Source organism: Apium graveolens, chromosome 2 (assembly GCF_009905375.1).
Source record: "Apium graveolens cultivar Ventura chromosome 2, ASM990537v1, whole genome shotgun sequence".
Lineage (NCBI taxonomy): Eukaryota > Viridiplantae > Streptophyta > Magnoliopsida > Apiales > Apiaceae > Apium > Apium graveolens.
Window position 1 is genome coordinate 224,080,129 of NC_133648.1, and position 23,078 is coordinate 224,103,206.

The following is a 23,078-nucleotide window of genomic DNA, read 5'->3' on the forward strand; positions in this document are numbered from 1 at the left end:
CAAATCAAACTTTATCAGCTGCTCTGGATGAGTTTTGAGAACAAAACACTTACAACCAAAAATATGAAAGTACTGCAAATTTGGCTTTTTCCCTTTACCATCTCAAATGGTATTTTTCCATGCTTGTTGATCAATGTTGCATTTTGTGTAAAGCTAGCAGTTTGCACAGCCTCAGCCCTAAAATAGGGTGGCAATCTTGCTTCCTATAGCATGGTTCTTGCAGCTTCTATCAGAATTCTATTCTTTCTTTCAACAACTCCATTTTTTTGTGGAGTTTTAGGAGCATAAAACTCTTGTTTTATCCCCTTGACTTTACAGAACTCTTCCATAGAGCTATTCTTGAATTCAGTTCCATTATGACTTTAATGATCTTTACTTTGTATATTGATCCTTTTTCCAGCTTCCTCATATGATCAAGAAGAATGGATGGAGATCCATCCTTGGTGTACAGAAAATACACCCATGTGTATCTTGTATATTCATCAACAATTATGAGTGTATACCTCTTCTTGGAAATTGACATAACATTCACTGGACCAAAGTGATCAATATGAAATAGATGATATGGTTCTAGAATGGAGGATTCAGTTTTACTCTTGAAAGTATTTTCTTTTGCTTGGCTTTTTGGCATGAATCACATAAGCCATCAGGAGTAAACACTATATTGGGCAATCCTCTCACAAGATCTTTCCTCACAAGTTCATTGATACTGTTGAAGTTGAGGTGAGAAAGTCTTTTATTCCAGTTCCAGCTACCCTCCACCGATGCTCTACTCAGTAGACAAACTTCTGAATTATCAATACTTGTGGAGACCCTGGCTTCATATAAACTACCATGTCTTACACCAGTCATTGAAATCTTTCCATCAGACTTATCGACAATTTCACAATGCTCCTCATAAAAATTGACATGGTAACCTCTGTCACAGATTTGACTCACACTGATTAGATTATGCTTGAGTCCTGCAACTAGAGCTACATTTTCAATGATGACATTTCCAGTTTTGATTTTTCCATATCCTAAGATTTTTCCTAAGTTTCCATCTCCATAAGAAATGCTTGGGCCAGCCTTCTCCTCAAATTCTGATAGTAGGGATTTATAACCATTCATATGTCCTGAGCATCCATTTTCCAAGACTAGAGCATTCCTCCTGTCACCCTGCAATCATTAATTTGAATCAATTAGTGTTTTTAAGGACCTAGACTTGCTTGGATTCTTTGGCCTTTTTAAGTTTGTTAACATATGCAGCGGAAGACTTTTTATCAGAGTTTATGTTAACATCCTTAGTATCAGTATTTATACATACAGAAATAGATTTTGCTTTAAATAAATAGGGTTTCAATTTATAATAATCATAATACAAACAATGATACTCTTTACATGTATAAGTAGATGCCAAAGACTTCCAAAATGAAAATAAGGACTATGTGGTTTATATCTAACTGTTTTATTCTTAAACTCTTATTTGGAAGGAACAGTATTTATCTTTTTGTTCTTCTTGCAAGAATTAGCAAGATGATTAGTGCTACCACAGTTTGAACAGGTCTTTCTAGGTGCATTAGGAGGAGTTACATAATTTCCATTCTTATTAACACCTACCTTGCCATTCCTATTTTTCCTAGACCTTTTCCTCTTGTATTTTATGTGTAGATCCTTTAGCTTTTGCTTAAGCGGTTTCTGAGTCATCGAACCAATATTTACTGATTTTGTGTGAACTTGCTCACTCTTATCAATAATTAAGTTTGATGTAGGTGCTGTGGTTGTATCTTCTGTTCTGCAAGTCATGCCTGTACTTTAACAAGACTAAGTCAAATTGACAACCCTAAGTAAGTTGTATTGTAATCTTAGTTTTCATTTTGTATTGCAACATGTAAAGTCTGTAAAAATGATCAAGAGCAGACTGGAGTTTTTTTTTCTGTAAACAGTATCAAGCCTAAGAATTCTATCTGGAAGAAGATCAAGAAGATCATGCCTCAGAAGAATTATGAAGAAGCTTGGAGTTGAATAAATATGTTTTGAGAAAAATATTCTAAGTCAAGATCTCTACAAGTCACAGATTTACTATTATAGAGAATTCATTCGAGAACTCCAGAATTACTTATAGTGAACTCAGGAAAGTTACTACAGAACTCAATTATATCGACAAACCAAATTGAAGACCTGAATATTGGACATATCGACAAGTCATTTCTTCACTAGAGAACTCAGAGTTATTGACAAATCAAAATTCACTAGAGAACTCTGAATTATCGACAAGTTAAAATTCACTAGAGAACTCTGAGTTATCGACAAGTCAAATTTCACTAGAGAACTCAGAGATATCAACAAGTCAAAATTTACTAGAGAACTCTGAGTTATTGACAAGTCAAATTTCACTAGAGAACTCTGAGATATCAATAAGTCAAATATCACTAGAGAACTCAGAGATGTCTATAAGCCAAAGTGAAGACATGAAGTGGAGAGATCTCGACAAGTCAAATTCTTTATAGAGAACTCAGAGACCTCTACAAGTCAATTAACCAATAGAGTGATTAGAGATCTCGATAAGCCAATATAACTATCGAGATGTCAATTTTTCTATAGGCCTAACTGGAGATCTCAAGGTAAAATCTCAAAGTACAAATTGTAGACCACTTCAATATCCAAGATCAATAATTAACAAACAATTTAACCAGTTGGATTGACAAGTCTACAAAAAGTAGCTTGAAGACTGTGCAAGATCAATGGTGAAGATTAACTGACAAAGGAAGATCAAAGTTAACACAATATGCAAAGATATACTAAGCCAGAAATGGAAGATATACTTTTCCTAAAATGGAATGATTAGTGACATTTTACTAAAGTGAATAACATCTCTTATTATACACTGTATAAACCAGTAGTTAACTATTATATAAAGTTAACAATGGTCCTTTGTTAGAAGTAATAATTTAGATAAGAAAATCTTGTATTCTCTCAAGGAAGTAGCTAAGCTCTTTATCAACAAAGAGCCTAGAAATTTTGTAGCAAAACATTCTTAATTTTTTTATAAAATTAAGTAAGTTTTGAAAGATCTGTGTTCACTGTTATTGCTTGTTTAATTTCACTATTAACACATTTCACTGCAAGATTTAATTTACTTTGTTCAAAACCATAAATACTTTAAGAAAAGCATAAAAATACAAAAACACATTCAATCCCCTGTATGTAATTCATTACCTAACAAGTGGTATCAGAGCAAAATCTAAAATTAAATAGATTCAAGATCTTGGAAGAATGAATAAACAGAAAATCAGTAGCATCAAAATTCCTACTATTGACAAAGCTAACTACACTCTTTGGAAAAAGAAAATGTTGCTGTTTATCAAGATGGCCAATCCACTCTACATTCAGATTCTCAAAAATGGGCCCTTCACTCCTATGGTTAGAGTTGAGGAATCTATAGATGGTGATATGGTCATTCCAGGTCATTATGATCTAAAAGATCCTTCTGAGTACACTAAACCTGAAAAAGAGAAAGTTTCCCTGGATAGTGGCTTATAGCTGATATTGATAGAGTCACTTAACAATGTAATGTACAATAACATTTTCAACTGTGACACTGTTAAGAAGATCTGGGAAAAGATTGAAATACTCTATGAAGGAACTGAGGAAGTTAGATCTAATCAAAGAAGGATACTAATTTCACAGTACGAGGGTTTCATGGTCAAGCCAAAAGAAAGTATCATTGATGTGTTTGAAAGGTTTAATAAGTTGATAAATGACTTGCAGCTTCATGACAAATACTATGAAGCTTGTGACGCCATCCAAACCCGGGGTCTAGATTTGGGGGTCACTCGCCAATAAACCAAAATAAAATAATCACAGCGGAATAATATAATAAATATGACCCCTTGCATGCAACTGGATCGATCACATGTTATATTATGGAACATGCACTATTACAAACCAACTGTTCTTACAAACCATAAGTCTAATTAGTTTTACAATTTATTCAAATTTTATTACAAATCTCTAGACTAGTTAGGCGTCCCAAACTGTCTACCTGGAAAACACACCAAACTATCCACAAGCACACAACCTCTGGTCAGACCTGGAACTTAAGCTTGCCCTAACCTAGCTGGAAGAATCAGGATATGAAACAAGTATGAGCGAAAGAAATGCTCAGCAAGCAGTAAATAGCTTATGATTTAGAACAACAACAATAATATATCTGATGAACAAAACCAAACCACAATACCTGAACAGTATCAAAAACTAATATATATTTGATAATTAAACAACATTTGCAATATATTTTATTTTGGGATTGGAATCCTCGAACGACGGTGTGTTGCCGCCGGTGATCAGCCGCGGAGCAACACCGATATGTCGAAGCATATCCAACTAAACAAAAGGTACCCAAAGCACATATCGGCCTAGCAAGGTGTTATATCCTGTATAATACATAGCTCACGCTGGACCGCCGCCACGGCCTCTTACGCAACCATCCAACCCATAAAAACAATTTTCCGTCAAAGGAGTCGAATCAAATGACATCCTTAACCACATAACTCCCCATTTCTCATGGTCCGGAGTTTTCTCAACAACCAATGGCGAAATAACCAGAAAAATTAGTTATTCGCTAATCTCAATTCAAAGTTTCACTGTATAGAGTAAGTTGTAGCGAAATGTAAAAACATTTAACTATTCTGAACTTAGAATAGTAGAGAAATTGAAAGGATAAATTCAAATACCACTTGAATGATATGTGATGACATAAATAATTGCATAATATGATTCGAAATAAATGTCACTTGAATGATAAGTGAAGTTAGGGTACTTGCCTGGTATACTCGACAACTTCTTACTATAACTCTGCTGATAACTGCTGGCTACTATCTCCGTCTAACACTTGACTGCGCTCCTTTCTACTTGAATCTATAAACAAAAGTACTATCTTAACTGAAAAAACCAAACTCAATCAACATAATTATACGTCTTGATATCTACCCGATCATTTATAACTAAGCATGGTGTTTTAAAACTATAAATAGATAGCATGCATATAACATATCATGCAATCATGGTATTCATATAACACGTAATCACGTATCTCATGTAACACATAAGTCAGATCATTAAAAGATAGGTCCTAGGGCGTTCAGAATTAAAACGAGGTCAATATTAGCATTTATCGATCAAATACCGACTCAAACTGATACACAAATCAAATGACATTGCAAAACAAAAAGAAATTAGGTCTCAAAAGTATTTTTATTGGAAGCGCAATATTTTTCTGAGTCTATACGCGTTCGTTTCGTATTAAACGGACAAACGGTTTAATTATTATAAATAAAATAATTAAAAGCCTAAAACAATTTTTAGAAATTATTTGAATTAATTATAAAGAATTTACATTTATTTAACTATTTATAAATAAAATTAATTGATTAATTGATTTTTAATCAATTAATTAAATTCATAAACAATTAACTAAAATAAATTTTAAATAATTAAATCAAATTGTTTTTTTAAAAATAATTAAAGAAAATAATTTTTAGAATTTAAAATAATTAAGAAAGTAATTTTTTAGAATTAAAAATAATAAGTAAATGATTTTTAAATACAAATTAAATGATTTTCGGAATTTAGAAAAATGATTTTAAAATAAATTATAAAAGTAAATGCAGAAACAGATTTCATGTTCTAAACTTCGGGTAACACAGATCAAAGGGGGGTTTATTGGGGTGGGGGTCTAGCCGGAGTTTTGGAGAAGGTGACCGGTTTCTGAAATTTCCAGATTCTGGTCGGGATTCCAGCCGATCTCCCTGAGTTCCGACGATCCAAATCATAATCAGAAATCTCCGATTTTCAGCCCAAACAATTCGTTAATACTCCACGAATACACCCTCACACACATTATCAACAACAAGTGTTCGAAACAAGAACTCCGGTCAAAATCACTGCAAAAAAAAACGGCGATTCGACCGGAAAAACGCGAACCATTCAATTCTTAACCAAAACTAACGAATCTGCTATCAATTTAAAGCTCTGGATGCCTAGAATCAGTTTGTATATTCAAAACCAACCGAACTAATATCAATAATCCAGAAATCAAAAAAATAAAAAGTATAAAACCAAGAACTCGGGTTTATCAATCCCGGACTAAAATAATTCAACCAAGCACATAAATCGACTCTACAGATCATCCTAAAACTGTTTGTAACATCAAAATCAATCAAAAATCATCACAAATCAAAAATGAAATTCTAGAACATAAACCCAAAATCGATTTTATAAATTACTCACCCTCGATTCGTCATTTTAGTATCAACAAAACGGGCTCGAAACAAGGATAATTTTGGTTATAAGAGCATCAACAGAGGATTCCTAGAACTCCCAATATCATCGATTCTTTGTGATGAACACAATTATACCCCCAAATTTTGTTCTTGTTTTGTACGAATTTCTAATTTTTTTATAAAATAAAAATAAATAAATAAACAGTCCATCTATTTATATTTTCACAAAAATTATACCCCAAAATAAATTAAGGGTATTTTTATCCCCTAATTATAATAATTAAGGCCCCAAAATAATAATTACGGGGAATAATTTTAAAAATGATAAAATACAAAATTAATGTCGAAATACCCCAAAAATTGCAAATAATTTGAAAATACATAAATAAAGGTTATTTAAAATATGAATAATTTTATAAAAATAAAAACACAGATTTTATGGGGTTTGTCGTCCCGGTGTGGTCCCGGTCCGTTGATTTTTGAAAAACGGAAACAATCCCTAAATTACCAGAAAATCCTGAAAACACGTAAAATACATACAAACGCGTACAACTTGAAATAAAACGGATATCTGAATAAAGACGCTAATAAATACGCGTCCCGATTGCAGATAGATTCATATAATTACCGTTTAAGCATATTTTAATCAATCAAAAATTTTCTGGCCCGCACAGAAACACACATAACAGTTATAACATCTCATATCATGGCAATAATCACTTTAAATTTATAAAACACATAATATTTATTTATTTAACATATAATATTCACATAATTTTCCCGGTTATTACATCCTTCCCCCCTTAACAGGATTCTGTCCTCAGAATCAACCTAAGAAAATAAATGAGGATACTTGGATCGCATTTCGCTTTCCAACTCCCAGGTCGACTCTTCAACCTTGGGATTCCTCCACAAGACTCGCACTAAAGATACAGACTTATTTCTAAGCACTCTTTCTTTCTTATCTAAAATCTGCACTGGTTGCTCTACAAAAGACAAATCTGGATGAATCTCGATTGGCTCATATTCTATCACATGGTTCGAATCAGGAAAATAACGCTTCAACATTGACACGTGGAACACGTTGTGAATATGCTACATGTGAGGTGGTAACGCTAATTCGTAAGCAACCTTTCCCACACGCTTCAAAATCTCAAAAGGGCCAACATAACGCGAACTCGGCTTTCCTTTCTTCCCAAATCTTGATAAACCTTTCCAAGGTGAAACTTTCAATAGCACTGGCTCACCAACTTCAAATTCCATATCCTTTCTGGCAGGATCAGCATATTTGCGTTGATGATCTTGAGCTGCTATTAATCTTTTCCGAATAAGTTCTATTTTCTCCTTTGTCTGCTGGATCAATTCTGGACCCAAAATATTTCTCTCACAAACCTCATCCCAACATATTGGAGATCTGCATCTTCTCCGTACAAAGCTTCGTAAGGCGGCATTCCAATACTGGCATGAAAACTGTCGTTGTAGGAGAATTCAACCAATGGCAAATGTTCGTCCCAACTCCCTTTAAAATCTAGTGCACATACCCTTAGCATATCTTCAATAGTCTGAATCGTCCTTTCACTTTGACCGTCTGTCTGCGGATGATACGCGGTACTCATGTTCAGCTTCGTTCCGAGACAATCTTGAAAACTTCTCCAGAATCTTGAATTAAATCGAGGATCTCTGTCTGAAACTATGGATACTGAAACTCCATGTCTTGTCACAATTTCCTTAAGATATAACCATACCAATTTATCCATTGAGAATCTTTCGTTGATAGAAAGAAAATGCGCTGACTTTGTCAATCTGTCAATAATAACCCAAATAGGATCATGATTTTCCCTGGTCCTCGGTAATCCAACTACAAAATCCATCGCGATATGTTCCCACTTCCATTCTGGAATGTCCAATGGTTGTATCAGTCCACTGGGCCTTTGATGTTCCGCTTTGACTCGCTGGCAAGTGTAACACTTACTTACCCATTCTGCAATTTCCTTCTTCATGCTTGGCCACCAAAAGTTTTCTCTTAAGTCTCTGTACATCTTCGTACTTCCAGGATGAATTGAATATCTGGAGTTGTGAGAGTCTCGAAGAATTTCATCTTTCAGCTCGGCTACGTTGGGTATCCATATTCTAGAAGAAAATCTTAATATTCCTTTATCATCCTTTTGACTCCCTATCTCTTCTCCTATCAAACTGTCTCGTTAATGGCTCATTACTTCTTCCTGACATCTTCTTATCTTCTCTAATAGTTCTGGTTGAAAAGACATTGCACACAACACATCTTTACACATACTTGGGGTACTGACCTCTATTCAAGTTTCTCAAATTCCTTGATCAATTCCTCGGATGAAGTTATCATATTCAACCTTTCTTTTCTGCTCAGCGCATCGGCCATCACATTTGCTTTGCCTGGATGATAGTTAATAGTACAGTCGTAGTCTTTGATTAGTTCTAGCCATCTTCTCTGCCTCATGTTCAATTCCTTCTGGGTGAAGATATACTTCAAACTCTTGTGGTCCGTGTAGATCTCGCACTTTTCCCCATAAAGATAATGCCTCCAAATCTTCAATGCAAACACTATAGCTGCCAATTCAAGATCATGAGTTGGATACTTCTCTTTATGTGGTTTCAACTGTCTTGAAACGTAGGCTATCACTTTGTCGTGCTGCATCAGAACACATCCCAATCCTTTGTATGACGCGTCAGTGTAGATCACAAAATTTCCTTGTTCATCTGGCAAGACTAGTACTGGAGAAGATACTAATCTATTTTTTAATTCTTGGAAACTCTCCTTGCATTTCTCGTCACATTCGAACTTCTGGTTCTTCCTGGTGAGCTTTGTCAACAGCGTAGCTATCTTTGAAAAATCTTGCACGAATTTTATGTAATAACCTGCCAGTCCCATGAAACTTCGTACTTCCGTTGGTGTCTTTGGTCTCTCCTAGTTGACTATGGCTTCAATCTTTGCTGGATCCACTTCCACTCCTTTATTGCTAATCACGTGCCCAAGAAATCGTACTTGTTTTAACCAAAATTCACACTTGGAAAACTTTGCGTACAATTTCTCCTGTCGCAGTATCTCTAAAACTATCCTCAAATGCTCTGCGTGCTCTTCTTTTGTTTTAGAATAGATCAAGATGTCGTCTATGAACACGATCATGAACTTATCCAAATATTTCTTGAATACTCAATTCATCAGATCCATGAAAGATCCTGGTGCGTTGGTTAATCTAAATGCCATCACTAGAAACTCATAATGCCCATATCTAGTTCTGAATGTGGTCTTAGGAATGTCTTCAGACTTGATCTTCAGTTGATGATATCCGGATCTTAAATCAATTTTAGAGAACCATACAGCGCCTCTCAATTGGTCAAACAAATCATCGATCCTTGGTAACGGGTACTTGTTCTTAATGGTTAGCTTATTCAGTTCTCGATAGTTAATACACAGTCGCATACTCCCGTCCTTCTTCTTGACAAACAGTACTGGTACGCCCCATGGGGATACACTGGGTCTTATAACTCCTTTCTCCAAAAGATCTTGTAGCTGAGTTTCCAATTCTTTCATCTCCACTGGTGTCATCCGGTATGGAGCTTTATAAACTGGTTCTGTTCCGGGTGCTAGATCAATTGCAAACTCAATTTCTCTATCGGGAGGTAATCCTAGAAGATCGTCTAGAAAGACATCTAGAAATTCGTTGACGATTGAAATTGCTTCTAGTGTTGGAACTTCCTTGTTGGTGTCTATTACATGGGCCAAATACGCCTCGCAATTCTGACGCAATAACTTCTTCACTTGAGCTATCGTTAAGAACTTTTTTTCTTGCTTATTCCCCTGAAATATCACCTTCTTCTTACTATTCAAGGTTTGAAGTCTTACTTTCCTATTCTTACAATCAATCTGAGCGTTATTTTCTGACAACCAATCCATTCCTAAAATAACATCGAATTCTCCCAACTTAAAAGGTATCAAGTTGGCATAGAAATGATGTCCTCCTATATCAATATCACACCTCGGGCACACTCGGTCGACGAAAACTTGATTCTTATTATCTAATTCTATCATTAATGCTTGTTCTAACAATTCAACTTCACAATGTAGCATATCGACACAATCTTGAGAAATAAATGACCTTGTAGCTCCAGAATCAAATAAAACTTTAGCATCTACGGAGTTGACTGGAAGCGTACCTGCAACCACGTCTGAACTTTGAACAACATGCTTCATAGTCATATTGAATATCCTAGCCTTTGGCTGGTCCTTTGCTGGTGGTCCTTCAATCCTTGGTACATTAGCAGCTGGTTCAGTTGTCTGGCAGTCCCTGGCAATATGCCCCATCTTTCCACATTTAAAGCACATTGTCCCTGATTTCTAAGCTGTAGTCTGACTTCGACACTCATTAGCATAGTGTCCCTTTTGATTGCACTTGTAACACAACACATTAGCCTTACAAATCTCAAAATGCCTTCTACCATAAAACTTACAGTCTGGTACTGGTGGACGATTGGGCCTCTGCTGATTTGAGTTCTGGAAATGGTTCCCATTCCCTGGTTGTGGTTTCTTAAATCCCACACTCTTATTATCCTGAAACTCTGGCCTTTTATTGAAACGGCCCTGGAAGTTACCTTGTTGCTGGCCTCCTCCTGAGGTTTCTATTTTCCTTTTCTTCCCATCTTTTCCTTTCTGATACATATCACTCTTACTTTCAATCACCATCGCTTTCTGCACTACTGCCACATATGAAGTCAATTCAAACATGGCCACTCTATTCTGAATCCAAAATCTCAATCCCTGTTCAAACCTTCTTGCTTTCTTTTCATCTGTATCAACCTGATCTGGCACGAACCTCGCTAACTCAGTAAACTTAGCTTCGTACTCAGCGACAGTAAGATCTCCCTGGGTCAGGTTCAAGAACTGGATCTCCATTTGATTGTTCATATACCTCGGGAAATACTTCTCCAGAAACAGCTCGGTAAACCTTTCCCAAGTTATAAACTCACCTCCTTCCAATGCTCGCGTGGATTCCCACCAATAGTTCGCCTCACCCTTCAGAAAGTAGCTTACAAACTTGGTTTTTCGTTCAGTTCCTGCTGTGACTAATTCAAAAGCCTTTTACATCTCCTTGAGCCATGCATTGGCTTCCACATGGTCAGCACTTCCCTTGAACTCAGATGGCTTTACTGCTTGAAACTGCTTAAAAGTCACTGCAGGTGGTGCTACTGCGTAAGATGTAACATCTGTTGTTGCATTAGCCCCAATATCTGGATAATCGTTGGATCTGTCCGACCCTCGGTACGATCCTCTCCTGAATTATTCCTTCTTTTTGGTGCCATTATTCTGGTAAGAAACAAGTAACATATATAATAATCTGTCAAGCATTGTGTCAAATATGTAGCAATTCCTTAGCATATTAAAATTCTCAAGCATTATTCCTTCTCAAAATATCATAAACTTGCTACCATATTAACACAAGCGACATGATTATCACATAATCCTGCTTATTATCTCGAGAATAATAACACAAAGAAAATTTTACTCAAAATTATCCAAACCTTTTAAATCCTTGCTTGAAATCTCAACTAAACCAACAAAATAGCAGGGCAATGACACAGGGCCTAAGGCTACACGTAAAACAGGGAACCTAAATAACTTAACTATAACCCAGCCTAATAACCTAAATTTGACCCTATAAGAGCTAAACTACACTCGCCTATCTTATGTGATCTTCCTATGACTCACCTATGACAATCCTAAGCCTGTTTCAGTGACCATAACCTGTGGCTCTGATACCAACCTGTGACGCCCTCCAAACCTGGGGTCTAGATTTGGGGGTCACTCGCCAATAAACCAAAATAAAATAATCACAGCGGAATAATATAATAAATATGACCCCTTGCATACAACTGAATCGATCACAGGTTATAGTATGGAACATGCACTATTACAAACCAATTATTCTTACAAACCATAAGTCTAATTAGTTTTACAATTTATTCAAATTTTATTACAAACCTCTAGACTAGTTAAGCGTCCCAAACTGTCTACCTGGAAAACACACCAAACTATCCACAACCACAAAACCTCTGGTCAGACCTGGAACTTAAGCTTGCCCTGGCCTAGCTGGAAGAATCAGGATATGAAACAAGTATGAGCGAAAGAAATGCTCAGCAAGCAGTAAATAGCTTATGATTTAGAACAACAACAATAATATATCTGATGAACAAAACCAAACCACAATACCTGAACAGTATCAAAAACTGATATATATTTGATAATTAAACAACATTTGCAATATATTTTGTTTTAGGATTGGAATCCTCGAACGACGGTGTGTTGCCGCCGGTGATCAGCCGCGGAGCAACACCGGTATGCCGAAGCATATCCAACTAAACAAAAGGTACCCAAGGCACATATCGGCCTAGCAAGGTGTTATATCCTGTATAACATATAGCTCATGCTGGACCACGGCCACGGCCTCTTACGTAACCATACAACCCATAAAAATAATTTTCCGTCAAAGGAGTTGTGTCAAATGACATCCTTAACCACATAACTCCCCATTTCTCATGGTCCGGAGTTTTCTCAACAACCAATGGTGAAATAACCAGAAAAATTAGTTATTCGATAATCTCAATTCAAAGCTTCACTGTATAGAGTAAGTTGTTGCGAAATGTAAAAACATTTAACTATTCTGAACTTAGAATAATAGAGAAATTGAAAGGATAAATTCAGAGTCAATACCACTTGAATGATATGTGATGACATAAATAATTGCATAATATGATTCGAAATAAATGTCACTTGAATGTAAGTGAAGTTAGGGTAGTTGCCTGGTATACTCGACAACTTCTTACTATAACTCTGCTTATAACTGCTGGCCACTATCTCCGTCTAACACTTGACTGCGCTCCTTGCTACTTGATTCTATAAACAAAAGGAATATCTTAATTGACAAAACCAAACTCAATCGACGTAACTATACGTCTTGATATCTACCCGATCATTTATAACTAAGCATGACATTTTAAAACTATAAATAGATAGCATGCATATCACATAGCATGCAATCATGGTATTCATATAACACGTAATCACATATCTCATGTAACACATAAGTCAGATCATTAAAAGATAGGTCCTAGGGCGTTCAGAATTAAAATCAGGTCAATATTAGCATTTATCGATCAAATACCAACCCAAACTGATACACAAATCAAATTACATTGCAATACAAAAGAAATTAGGTCTCAAAATTATTTTTATTGGAAGCGCGATATTTTTCTGAGTCTATACGCGTTCGTTTCGTATTAAACGGACGAACGGTTTAATTATTATATATAAAATAAGAAATAAATAGAATTAAATTAATTAATAATAATATTAATTAATTTTTAAATACCAAAATATAATTTTTAAAAGCCTAAAACAATTTTCAGAAAATATTTAAATTAATTATAAATAATTTACATTTATTTCACTATTTATAAATAAAATTAATTGATTGATTAATTTTTAATCAATTAATTAAATTCATAAACAATTAACTAAAATAAATTATAAATAATTAAATCAAATTGAATTTTTGAAAATAATTAAAGAAAATAATTTGTAGAATTTAAAATAATTAAGAAAGTAATTTTTTAGAATTAAAAATAATAAGTAAATGATTTTTAAATACAAATTAAATGATTTTTGGAATTTAGAAAAATGATTTTAAAATAAATTATAAAAGTAAATGCAGAAACAGATTTCCTGTTCTAAACTTCGGGTAACACAAATCAAAGGGGGGTTTATTGGGGTGGGGGTCTCGCCGGAGTTTTGGAGAAGGTGACCGATTTCTCGCCGGTTTCTGGAATTTCCAGATCCCGGTCGGGATTCCGGCCGACCTCCCTGAGTTCCGGCGATCCAAATCATAATCAGCAATCTCCGATTTTCAGCCCAAATAATTCGTTAACACTCCAGGAATACACCCTCACACACAGCATCAACAACAAGTGTTCGAAACAAGATCTCCGGCCAAAATCGCTGAAAAAAAAAACGGCGATTCGACCGGAAAAACGCGAAAGAGTCAATTTTTAACCAAAACTAACGAATCTGCTATCAATTTAAAGCTCTGGATGCCTAGAATCAGTTTGTATATTCAAAACCAACCGAACTAACATCAATAATCCAGAAATCAAAAAAATAAAAAGTATAAAACCAAGAACTCGGGTTTATCAATCCCAGACTAAAATAATTCAACCAAGCACATAAATCGACTCTACAGATCATCCTAAAATTGTTTGTAACATCAAAATCAATCAAAAATCATCACAACTCAAAAATGAAATTCTAGAACATTAACCCAGAATCGATTTTATAAAGTACTCACCCTCGATTCGTGATTTTAGTATCAACAAAACGGGCTCGAAAGAAGGATGATTTTGGTTACAAGAGCATCAGCAGAGGATTCCTAGAACTCCCAATATAATCGATTCTTTGTGATGAACACAATTATACCCCAAAATTTTGTTCTTGTTTTGTATGAATTTCTGAGTTTTTTATAAAATAAAAATAAATAAATAAACAGTCCATCTATTTATATTTTCACAAAAATTATACCCCAAAAATAAATTAAGGGTGTTTTTATCCCCTAATTATAATAATTAAGGCCTCAAAATAATAATTACGGGGAATAATTTTAAAAACGATAAAATACAAAATTAATGTCGAAATACCCCAAAAATTGTGAATAATTTGAAAATACATAAATAAAGGGTATTTAAAATACGAATAATTTTATAAAAATAAAAACACAGATTTTATGGGGTTTATCGTCCCGGTGGGGTCCCGGTCTGTTGATTTTTGAAAAACGGAAACGATCCCTAAATTACCAGAAAATCCAGAAAACACGCAAAATGCATATAAACGCGTACAACTTAAAATAAAATGGATATCTTAATAAAGACACTAAAAAATACGCGTCGCGTCCCGATTGCAGATAGATTCATATAATTGCAGTTTAAACATATATTAATCAATCGAAAAATTTTCTGGCCCGCACAGAAACACACATAACAGTTATAACATCTCTTATCATGGCAATAATCACTTTAAATTTATAAAACACATAATATTTATTTATTTAACACATAATATTCACATAATTTTCCCGGTTATTACAAAGCAGAAAAAGTGAATCTGAAATTTTTTCTTACACTTCCTGATTATTTGGAACAGAAAATTTCAGCAATTAGAGAAGGGAGAGACTTGAGCAGAATAACTCTGGAAGTTCTGTATGGAATCTTAAAAATATATGAATTAGAAATGATTCAAAGAAAATCATTCAGAGATGGTCAAGGGCATGTTGTAGATGGTTCAAGTGCTCTAATTGTCAATGAATGCCAGACCTCCAATGATGAGTCAAGATCCTAGACTCCAGTTGCCTCAACAAGTGAGCAAAGAATCAATGATTCACAGGAACAAGTCATTCTGGAATTGGAAGAAGATGAGTTCTACACCCTAGATGAACTTGATGAGCTTGATAGGTCAATGGCCTATCTGGCAAGGAAGTTCTCTAATATTGGAGTAAAGAAGCCAAGATTCTTCATGGGTAAAGGACAATCATTCAACAAAGACAGCAACTGGAAAGGAAAAGGGAAGTACACATCTGATAGCAAAAATGGTTACAAAACTGGATCTGTTGAAAGATCAAAGATAAGGTGCTTCAACTGTGATGAACTAGGCCATTTTGCTACAGAATGCAGGAAACCCAAGAAAGCAAAAAAAGATAAAGCTTATCTTGAACTGGAAGCAAAATATGAAGCTCTTCTGAAGAAACAACAAAGCAAAACTTATATTGCAAAGGGAAAAAGTTGGGATGATTCTGATAATGATGAAGACGGGGAAGTTGGAAATTATGCACTAATGGCCTTGGAGCAAGGAGAATCATCATCACCAAAATCACAGGTAACAACTCTCACCACTATTAATTTAAATGTGAGTCAATATAAGGAAACTGTAGAAAAGATGAGCACAGAAATCACTACGCCATAAGTGGGCTACTGTAATGCAAGTGTTACAAGGAGTGTTACATTATGTAAGAGATTTTTGGCCTATTGTAACACCTCTCTTGCAGTGTTACAATAGCTATAAAGCTAGTGTTGCGGAGAATTTCCGGTGTTGCACAACATGTAACACCAACAACTGGTGTTACAATAGATAATTTTTTAATTTTTAAAAATATTAAAATAGAAATATTATCATAAATTAGTATTATTTAATTATATTCTGATTTACTAGTGAATGATCAATGAAACATATAATATAATTTAAATCTAGAATTTCTTATACATAAATTCAAAGACTTTTTTTATTTACCTGTTTAATCAATAACAATCAAATAATTAAAAGGAAAAATTGAAAATAAAAATATTCACGATTTACTAAGTGAAATATTTGGGCGGTATTTTTCCCCCAAGTGAAAACTTCTTCGACAAATCTCTCACAATTTTAGACTTTCAGCCTCCTCTCCCGCTTCACTTGTTCCCTGAAGGTACTCTCTCTCTCTCTCTCTCCATCTCTCTCCATCTCTCTCATCTCTCTCTATCTCTTCATCTCTCTCTCTTGTACTGACTACAACAACGATTACAAACTCTTCTTCTTCCTTCTGGTTAGATTTTTCAATTTTAGTTTTTTGTTTGATTTGGAGATAATATTTAGGGTTTTGAACTTCTTAGCATCTTCTTCTCTCTGCTTCGATTAGTAATTAATTTGTGTTTTACTAATTAAGATATTTGAATTGGATGTTTGAGTAATTAGGGTACGAATTAGGTATTTTGACGATTAGGTGTCTCGATTATCGGATTCAGCTGCCAAATTAGGTATGCACCATTTTAAGTTGATCTCTCTGTATTGATGTTTTGTTTGATTAATTAATTTTATTTATAAATGTGTATGGTGAAATGAAACGGATTGGATTTTATATTTGTTAGGCACTTGCGGAGGAGGCGAAAGCAAGATATCAGGATGCTATCTTTAAAATTATTGATTTGGTGAGTGTAAATATACAAATATATAAAGTATATTTGGATATGTCTTGTTGGTGATGTATGATGTTATAATTATCGAGTTTGATGATTAACTAGAATGTATTATTGATTGGTTTCATTTCTGATTCTTAAACTTTTCTCGCACTTCATCAAAAGCCAACCCTTCATTATCTTCATTGTCAATTTCTCTCTAATTGGTTCATTGCCCCTAACTTGTAGCTCAACAACGATGTTGTCAATGTCATCAATATATTCATTGGGAGCATTCTAGTAATTCTCATTAAGCAACTTGTACTGAAAAACTAGTACATGTGTATGGACAGCAGCAATGGTATTTATAGGACCTGGCAGGAGTCGTTGTTATCACTTGGTGTTAAATTTAAATTTGGCTGCCATGATTGGAATTTCAAATAGCTCACCTGGATCATGTTTAATTGTATTTTGTTGGTGTCCATTCCGCAGATTTTGTGGGAGGAACATATGCAGTTATATCAACAACACGATCTCCTTCTGCCGGGAGAAAAATAAGCTTAAATATCAAAAGCTTGAACCCCCATCACTTGATCAAGTAAAACCATCAGCAGAGCTCGAGCTTTCTGAAAATGGTGTTGAGGTTGAAGACCAGCAAACGGAGTCCTCTCCATTGGAGCAAGGTAAACCGAACCAGGAGTATGAATCACCTTCTACTGAATAACTTAATCTATTTTAGCTAGACGGTTTCTGATTAACTTGATTAACGGGGAATTGGTGGTGTCTAAATGAGATGTCCACTAGCATGGTTGAAAGCAGGTTATGTTGATGCACAGAGCGGGCTACTCCCGTAGGTGGAAGGTATACCAAAATCCTGATGATATGCCTCTCTTTGTTCTTACACATTTCCTTGTTATACTAGCATGGTTGAAAGCAGGTTCTGTAGATGCACAGAGCGGGCTACTCCCGCAGGTGGAAGGTATACCAAAATCCAGATGATTATTGTATCAGCACATTAAGCTGATAAGCCTGCAAAGTTCATTTACTTTATCGTATTAGATTGTTTAAATATGAGTTATAATATGTATCATATCAGGGCTTTCTAACATATGATTTTGATGTATACAGTGGATGCATTACGTGACATAGGTGATCAACTGGGGAAAAATGACTGGAATTTTAATGGAATCCTTGTGATCAAAACAATCAAAAGTGGAGAACTGAAAAATCATCAGAAAAGCCAGAATATAATAATTCTGTCATATGCGGTTGCGCCTACCCTGATGGAATATGTCATGTCGAATGCATGTACGTAATTTAAATCCAAAATACCATAATTGATAATTTTGATGAATTTTTACCCAAAATAATACAATTCAAAATATTGGCGAAAGATTCCACTTGTCAAATTTTTTATTTAATTTTTTAGACACGCACCACAGAGATGCACATATGAGACACAACTGAACAATGCGTTTATAGCACTATTTTTGGAGTACTCCCACCAGATTAAAAATTGATGCTAGATCTGCTATTTTGGGCTCGTGTTCTTCAAGTTGTGATTTTATGGCATTATTCAAGCTTAAAATTTCATTGTGCCAAAACCTTTATAGGAATTTGCATATATTCAATTTGATTTGTCACTTTTGTTAATTATAATACAGCATTCTGAAGGGGCAGAATCTTGATGGCATACTTCCACCGTCCTTGGCTAAGTTGCCTTACATCAAAGAGATGTAAGTAATTGTTCTGAATTGATATTACATTTTGCTTTTAGTACATAGAATAATAAAAACTTGCACCTACTGCTGCAGTGATCTTACTAACAATTATCTGCATGGCACCATACCCCGCGAATGGACTTCATTACGTCTGAATTATCTGTGAGTTACATGCATCGTTTTATTCTAGATATCGATATTATAGACTTTAAATTTGTTCAGTTAAAGTCTCTTGCCTCGACTTTAGGGTAAACTTAGGTTCACTTTATAACCTAACATATGATATTAACATTTTAATCTTAAAATTGTTTATATGATCCAGGTGTGTCATTGTGAATCGTTTATCTGGAACAATCCCGGATTACTTGGGAAAAATAAGCACTCTCACCTATTTGTATTACCTCACTCTCACTCTATTTTTCTCAGAATGTATTTCTATGTAGTATGATAATTTACTCCAGTATAAATTGTGTTATCAGGGCCCTTGAATCACACAAGTTTTCAGGCACTGTTCCTCCTGAGCTTGGGAACCTTGTCAACTTGAAAAGTTTGTAAGACCTTTTTCCTTTTTTTTCGTTTCACACATGATAGACTCGATCTATATCTACAATTTGTTTTTGTTTCTTAAATCTAATTTATCATATTCGAATTGAAATTTTAGGATGTTTTTATCTAATAGTTTGACCGGGATGTTGCCAACTAGTTTTGCAATGTTCAAAATTATTAATTGGAGTATTTAAAGTCAAGCCAGTTTAAAATATCACGTCAAGAAGTCTTGCAACTTCAATTAGCATCTATATCAATTGGAGTATTAATCGAACAGTCAACCTCCTCTGGCCGGGAGGAGAGAGGTTTGTTGTTTTTATGTTGTAATGTTTAGATCCATGGTAATTCTAGTGGCTTACTGGGTTAAGACATTAACATTTGCAGGCTGCATGTAAGAATTCACCTGATAGCACGGAAGCCATCAGAGTTGTTGACCTTCTATATGATACAGCGCTGATCTCCAGTGGATCCTCTGTAAGAGCTCTAAATATTTCCTTGTTTTCTATAATTAAACAACAATTTGCTAGCATGGGTGCCTGGTGTCTAATCCTTATCTTTCTTTATTACTCATGTAGCCTGACAGTCCCGCTGAACTGGGAAACAAGATATATGAGATGATGGCCATTGCCCTCGGAGGAAGGTGGGGCAGATCGGAAGATGGTGAATCAGAAGCAGCATCGGAAGATAATTCTACAGGATCAGATGATAGCTCTGTTGTTGTTAATCAGATGATTAGAGAAGTGATTCCAAGTGTTTCGTGATCTGTTTTTGTTATGAATCAGATTTCTTTCGAGAATAGAAATTTATAAGAAAAGGCGGTGAAGCAGAGAAAACTGATTATTGGTAGAAGCAAAAGCCAAGAATTTGTTATGGGAAGAAGGGGATCAACATAGCTGTAAAGTATTAATAACCTGCGTCGTAGTTTAGATATGCTTGGGGTATGGTTAATTGTTAGGAATATGTGTATTAATTTGATGATAAGTTAAACAAAACACTTAAGTAGAAATCTAGTGTTTGTAGCCTCAACGGATAAGACCATTTTGGCTATCCGTTGAAGGAGTAGCTTTACTTAGAAATAAGTTTAATATTGTAGCACATTTCATTCTCTGTATTTAAGTTGTAATTCTTAGATGTTGTGGGAAATTATCAGTCATGTTGACTACTAGTGGATATGCAAATAGGAGGACTAATTGTAAATATTTCATGCCTTGTAATTTTGTATAGGTGAAGTAGTATCAACTGATATTAAAGGCCTTCAACGGATGAGAAACAAAGCTTCAACGGATGTCTCTAAAGCTTCAACGGATAACATCCATCAACGGATGAGTGCTTCAATGGATAAAGCTTCAACTGCTAAATGTATCAACGGATAAAGCTTCAACGGATAAAGCTTCAACGGATAAAGCATCAACGGATGAAAGCTTCAACGGATGCTTAGTTCAATAGTAGTTGATAGTGACAATTCATAAGCTGACAGAGGCACATGGGTTGACAGAGACAAACTGGAATGTGGCAGCCTCTAGGAGGAATCAAGAAAATGCAGCATTTCCATTCTGGTGCAAACAAGGAAGTATTCAAAGATTCACAGCAAAACCTAAATTGCATTGGATAGAGAAATGAAGAAGAAACATGTGAAGAGTTTTTTTAATTGTATTTTACAGTTTTGTCTTCACTTGTAAACTTGGTGATATATAAACCAAGTAGCAGCTAGTAATTAGAAGTGAATTTTCCAGAGCTGTTTAGAAAAATCCAGAGAGAAAATCATCTAGTTTGTACTAGGAAGCAGCTGTGATTTAATTCTTTGAATCACAGATTTTCTGAAATAACACATCTCTGGTGGAACAACAAATCCACCAGAAAAGTTTTTAAGTCTGTTGTGTTCTTTACATTTGTGTTTGAATATTTATCTGTCTGCATTAGCTCAAAGCAATTCACACACACTTGCTCATCAAAACACATAGACTAGAAACTGTTCAAAACTTAAAAAAGTTTTGAGGTTTACATTCAACCCCCCTTCTGTAAATCTCATTGTTAGTTCACTGGGAATAACAATTGGTATCAGAGCTAGCTCTTAACATAAAAAGAGTTTAAAGATCTATTCTGCTAACATCATGAGTAAGAAGGATATTGGTGTAAAGATTCCAATCCTGGAAAGAGATAACTATCATCACTGAAAAGTGAAGATACATTTACATCTTCTCTCTCAAGATGAAAGCTACATCAACTGCATTGAAAATGGTCCTCACATCCCCCACAAGGTGGCCACAACTGTTACTGCAACAGTTGCTGTTGGACAGTCTATTCCCAAGCCAAAAGCAGAATGGACTGTTGAAGATATTGAAGAGGTTCACAAGGACAAGAAAGCCATGAACATTCTGTTTAATGGCCTAGACCAAGATATGTTTGACAATGTCATTAACAGTCAAACTGCTAAGGAAATTTGGGATACTGTGCAACTGATCTATGAAGGCACTGAGCAAGTTAGAGAAAACAAAATACGGCTTCTCATTCAACAGTATAAATATTTTCATTTTGAAGAAGGAGAATCATTGAATGATACCTTCAACAGATTTCAAAAATTGTTGAATGGATTGAAGATGTATGGCAGAGTGTACCAAGTCAAGGACTCCAATCTAAAATTTCTAAGGTCTCTACCAAAGGAATGGAAGCCAATGACTGTTTCTCTAAGAAATTCTCAAGATTATAAGGACTTCACACTTGAAAGATTATATGGAATTTTGAAGACATATGAACTTGAGATGAAGCAAGATGAGCTGTTGGAAAAGGGGAAGAGAAAAGGAGGATCAGTTGCACTTGTAGCTAACAATGAGAAGATTGAAGCCAGGAATAAGGAGAAGACAATGCCAAGTCTCAAAATTGGCACAAGCAAATCAAAATCAAGCAAGGGAAAGGAGCAAGTAGCTGAGGATGAAGACAATTCCACTCAAGATGACTGTGATGATGCTGATGAACATCTGGCTTTTCTGTCCAGGAGGTTTGCAAAGATGAAATTCAGGAAAAATACAAAATTTACTAAGTCAAACAAAAACATGGTGGACAAATCCAAGTTCAAATATTATAAATGTGGCATTAGTGGACACTTTGCAAGTGAGTGTAGGAAGCCAACCTCTGATAAGAAGAAATTTGAGCAAGTTGATTATAAAAAGAAGTATTTTGATTTGCTCAAACAAAAGGAAAGAGCTTTTCTCACTCAAGATGATTGGGCAGCAGATGGAGCCAATGAAGATGATGATATGGAATATGTCAACCTAGCCCTGATGGCTAATTCTGATGAAAATGAAACTAGTTCATCAAGCAACCAGGTAATTATTACTGATCTCTCTCAGCTTTCTAAGATTGAATGCAATGAAGCCATAAATGATATGTCCAATGAATTATATCATTTGCGTGTTTCCCTTAAATCACTAGCTAAAGAAAACACAAGAATCAAAGAGAATAATTTGTTTTTAAGTGATAGGAATGTTGTGTTAGAGAATCAGGTAATTGAGCTTGAAAAGATTAAAATTAAATGCTTGACTGTTGAGAG

At 34.9% G+C, this 23,078-nt stretch overlaps 2 long non-coding RNA genes across 2 annotated transcripts; both read left to right on the forward strand.

Moving 5' to 3' along the window:
- The first annotated feature begins 18,435 nt into the window (after positions 1-18,435).
- LOC141706173 (uncharacterized) lies at positions 18,436-19,148 on the forward strand. The gene is made up of 3 exons (XR_012568689.1): positions 18,436-18,572; positions 18,929-19,000; positions 19,079-19,148. It is a non-coding gene; the product is annotated as an uncharacterized LOC141706173 (long non-coding RNA).
- Positions 19,149-19,680: 532 nt separating this feature from the next.
- LOC141706174 (uncharacterized) lies at positions 19,681-20,440 on the forward strand. The gene is made up of 3 exons (XR_012568690.1): positions 19,681-19,836; positions 19,916-20,005; positions 20,107-20,440. It is a non-coding gene; the product is annotated as an uncharacterized LOC141706174 (long non-coding RNA).
- The last annotated feature ends 2,638 nt before the right edge of the window (positions 20,441-23,078 follow it).